This window comes from Monopterus albus, unplaced genomic scaffold (assembly GCF_001952655.1).
Source record: "Monopterus albus unplaced genomic scaffold, M_albus_1.0 scaffold56.1, whole genome shotgun sequence".
NCBI lineage: Eukaryota > Metazoa > Chordata > Actinopteri > Synbranchiformes > Synbranchidae > Monopterus > Monopterus albus.
The window spans coordinates 770654-774666 of NW_018127936.1; the positions used below are offsets into that span (position 1 = coordinate 770654).

At 37.8% G+C, this 4013-nt stretch overlaps 1 protein-coding gene across 4 annotated transcripts in view; it reads right to left on the reverse strand.

Moving 5' to 3' along the window:
- LOC109961575 (mothers against decapentaplegic homolog 4) overlaps window positions 1–1657 on the reverse strand; it is a 10415-nt gene extending 8758 nt beyond the window's left edge. The window contains exon 1 of one of the 4 annotated variants that reach the window (XM_020602495.1): window positions 1424–1657. The gene's annotated coding sequence lies outside the window, so the exon portion shown is untranslated. Of the gene's footprint in view, window positions 1–197; window positions 393–1103; window positions 1153–1352; window positions 1375–1423 lie in introns of those variants that run through there. The other 3 variants (XM_020602498.1, XM_020602499.1, XM_020602496.1) reach the window with 3 other exon arrangements.
- Between the last annotated feature and the right edge of the window lie 2356 nt (window positions 1658–4013).

Below are 4013 nucleotides of genomic sequence, written 5' to 3' on the forward strand. Positions count from 1 at the left end.
ACTTTCCTGATTATACTTTTCTACACTGTTACTAAATGTATATGTGGCTCATTTATTTATCTAAACGATGTGAATACTTCTTCCACCACAAAGTGGTAAACACAATGTTTGTGTTCTGAATCAGGTCGACTGGTAGAAGGCATGAAGCCTAAACGGTAACGTTCAAAGTTGTTAGCTGTAAAATAATAGTAGCTCACCGACAACCTAATGGCTTGACGGAGCAGATGGTTTTGCATTTCCAGTTCAGTTTAGGATAAACTGGAACTGTTTATGCTAGGGTAAACATTGAGTTGAAGTTGTTGTGATCGCCTGCCTCCTCTTGGCTAGTTAGCGGCGCCACTCTGGCTGCAGTTAGTTCTGGAAGCTACGTGAAGTTACTGTAGACAAACAAAAACTAGCTGGAAGTAAGTGCTTCTTTCCTTCAAAATAAAAGGTTTCTTTAAAAACCAAACCGGGAAAAGGCTTAAAAAGCATTTTATCAGCATAAAGCGTGCCTGCCAATAATGGCTGAGACGTCTACGTGCAGTGTAATATAGTAAAAGAGCGTTCTGTTACAATTTGCAATTTAAAACCATAGTTTTCTCAAAGCTGCTCTTCTGCCACAATGTGTATATATATAAACAGATAGTAAATAAATAGTTTGTGTATCTTTTCTCTTCTTATTTAAACAAATATTATGCTACCTTACAAAGGACATTGAGAGTCACCGTACTGGAGTCAAATTCCTTGTGTGTTCTTGGTCAATAAATCTGATTCCGATTCTGATTTCCTACAGGCCAGGATGATCTAATCTAATGTTCTGACCAACAGTCTAAAACTCAAAGATATTCCAGTTACTATATGGTTTTGACATACTGCTGTAACAAAAGAATCACATTAAAGAAGCTAGACCAAAAATATTTGGTATTTTTGATGTAAAACTCAATTACCAAATTATTTGAATAGTTTCTAAAGCGACTGTACTCAACAAAGGGGAGCATTGCTCAATTTCTGAAACATGAAACCTGTCGATAATATAGCAAAATTCTTTCGTGCTAGGTTTTATGTCGAAGAGCCTACCGGAAAATACATTGTACATATATAAAACGAAATTCGCTAGTTACCTGCTCCTAAAAACATCAGCTAGCAGGTTAGCACCGATGACCGTTGATAGCAAACTGGCTAACAACATGCTAATATGAGGTTAGCGGGCGTGTTGTTATGGTCAGTAACGCAAAACCGTAATTGGTGAACACTTTGTCTGATGGGTAGCAACACATTTATTTATGCACCAGTGAAAATAGTTGGCTGGTTAGTGACCAGTATGTAGTTTAAAACTGTAAACTAATTAAAGCCATGTACATAGGTAGTACTTTATGCTATCCAGAGTTAGTTAGCTGGTGTGGCAGCTAACAGCAGGAGAACCCTGCCTGTCCCAAGTTACCGTTCCGTCGGGGCCAGCGGTGGAGCGGTGCAGATTTATGCCTCCTGGATTATCCACATATTTTTCACGAGCTATTTACAAAAACTGTATCTGAATGACTCCTGTCCGCAAGATGTAGCCTTGCATCCTCAAAATCGGAGCGTGGAATAAGTCCGTGAAATCTCAGATTTCGTGTCAAGTCTCGACCCACTTCCCTCCTCAGCTATCGTCAATGGCGCATTGCGCATGCGTAAAATGACGGCATTGGTCGAGCACACAGTACAAGATTAAAATAAGTACTGGTTGTACTATTCTAGCAACAATATTAAATGTTACTGTTATTATTGTAAGTGCCGATACTGTCCAGTGGTGGAAGAAATGCTCAAATCGTTTCACATTATATGTCGCCTGGAAACAGAAGAACAAAAGGTCTAATAAAACACCATAGTTTATTAATTGTTTTGATAATCTGAATCTCCAACGTAGCTAATAATTTAAAATGTGAAAAATGCATTAGAATTGAATATTTCCTAAGTATGCTGCTTCTACTGTATCTACTTTTATTACTACTACATCTTGACCCATTCCTGTTTATCTCATTTCACAATGAGGATTCCTTTGTCTGCATCGTTTGCTGCCTGTTTATACTGCTTAGTTTGTTGCTTGTTAATACTGCTTATTTTGTTATACTAGCCTTATGTTGGTTTACTGTTTACTTGCCCTTTGCATATATACATGCACATTGAGAGCCGATGTACCAGAGTCAAATTCCTCGTGTCGGACACACCTGGCCAATAAAGCAGATTCTGATTCTGATCTAGCCTACAATGCAACTAAGTATAACTGCTCTAGCTCCTTTACCACATTTTTATTACATCCATAACCTGCACTGCTGCCACTAGTCCACCTTCTGGACTGCTCCCATACCATACAAATGCCTTTTTTGCTCCCAGTTTAGTCATTGGTGTTGTATTGTGAATTTCCCAGTGTCAAAAAGCAGCTAATTACATGTGCTCAAGAATTGTATTTAAGTAGCCTACAATTCTGAGCCACATGTAGCCTACTTTACTTGAATTTGATGCTAGTTTATACTTTTAGTTTACTTTAACTCTGGTTCATTTAATATATTACAGGACTACTACTTAGACTACTATTATAAATTTTTACATGTTGTCTTTTGATAGACTGCAGCTACCATGGACCACAGTTGCACCACAGACAATTATTTTCACTGTATAGCTGCTCATTTCACAGATTATGTTCTCCTTTGTGGTTAACAGGGTGCTAAGTGTAATCAGCTAGTTGGAAAGAAATGCAGGCACTGTTTATCCTTGATGCACTTTCATTTTACCCTCTCTACATTAATGAGAATACAAAAGCTTGCCTGCACACACACACACACACACACACACACACACACACACACAAAGTTTAAATGCCTCACTGGTTACCAATTTGTCCTAATTACAGATGTGAATACTTCCCAGTGACAAGCTGCACAATGATGATTAATGATCAGCTTTTGTAACTAATGTGCTTGGCATGCTCCCAGAATCTGACTTTATTTGTCTCTGTCTCTTTGTAGTTTTTTTCTTATCTCTGCTTCTTCTATCTCTTTTTATTAGTTTCCTTCTCCCAAACATGGACAAATTGTGAGTAAATGGGACTTTAGGCACCGGCAGGTAAAAAGCCCTAAACAGGAGACCCTGAGTCTGAGGGACACACAAAACAAAAAAAATGATGCAATGTTTATGGTCACTCTGTATCTCTCTGTAGTGGTAGTAGTAGTTCTTTGCCTCTTTGCAGTCCTTTTTTGTCTCTATGGTCATTTTTTGCCCCCTTAGCTATTTTGAATCTGCTTGTGGTCGTTTTGCATTTATGTGTAGTCTTTTAAACAAGCTAATTGATTTTCAGACAAGAAATATTAATTGACACTTCACGCAGAGGCTCTGGCCCAGGCCCCTCTGATCCCTTGCCCCTTTGGCCTGTTTGGTAATTCATCAGTGCTCCCAAATAAATAATTTCCGCAATTTTCCTTCAGTGTTCTGTACCTTGTTTTCCATTTCACTTGTCATAGTTCCGATTCTCCCTCTCTTTATGACAAAAATAACAATGTATTGTGTGGCTTTATTCTTTTATTTGTATTGTTCTTTTATTCAGAATCGAAATAAAGCAAATTAAAGACAGATGCAGAACTGATCTCAACAAGACACAAGGTCACAATTAGAGGAATCTGAATTTATGCTTGACAGTGTGGGACAGAAAAAGTATTCCCAACTGTCTGGGCTTAGGCACACACTCAAAAATCCTTTTTTTCTTGGTTTTGCTGTATATTCTATAACTCCCTATATTGACCAGCAGAGAGCAGAAACCACCAGCCTACAAATCCTCTCAGCAGTGCTGTCAGAGAGATTCAAAGTATATTACTTTTATGATCCATTAAATAAACTAAAAAAATCATATATCATTAAAAATAAAACATAAAAACTTTTACTAAATTTTTGATGCTATTATATTAACACTGCGACCCTGCATCCTGGACTCAACTCTGGGTTGTCATAATTTAGGTTGTAAAACAAACTCGTCCAGATTTCTAGATAAGAGAGCTGCA